Consider the following 654-nt stretch of genomic DNA (forward strand, 5'->3'; position numbering starts at 1 on the left):
TCTTGCCGAATTTGGGCTTTTCCTTGGGTGGGGTGTACAGACACCTTGAGGTGTACGTACACCTCATTCGCATTTTTCATTTTTCAGTTTTCTTTTTTCATTTTTCTTTTTTTAATTTTTTCTTTTTAGGATTGTTCTTCAATCCTCGACTTGCCAGCAGAGGCCCTAACAAATTGGAGAAACCCCGCAGGTTCGCCTCATTAGAGTTCAGGGCTTAGGGTTTAGGGTTTAGGGTTTAGGGTTTACGGTTTGGGACTTTGGGTCTGCGTGGAGCCCCGAGCGGACTCTCCACATGCAGAGATAAGGGCTGCTCCGGCTTTAGTATTTAGGGCTTGGGGTTTAGGGGTTAGGGTTTAGAATTTAGGGTTTAGGGTTTAGGGTTTAGGGTTTGTGAGCACAGATGATGGCATTTGCACTCCAACTCGAACTCCTCGAGATGATGACGATCGTCATGAAACCAAAGACCCAAAAGTAAGCCAAGTAGGGCTAAACCCTAATTAAGGGTTTAGGGTTTAGAGCTTAGGTGATTCTCCCTGCTAACGCGCCTATGCTGGGCTGTCTTTAAAAAGCGCATCTAGGGTTTAGCGATTAGGCTTAACACTTAAAGCTTAGGATTTAGGGTTTAGGGTTTAGAGTTGAAAGTTTGGGGATTAG

Source organism: Eimeria tenella, genomic scaffold (genome assembly GCF_000499545.2).
Source record: "Eimeria tenella Houghton genomic scaffold, Eth_scaff2385, whole genome shotgun sequence".
NCBI lineage: Eukaryota > Apicomplexa > Conoidasida > Eucoccidiorida > Eimeriidae > Eimeria > Eimeria tenella.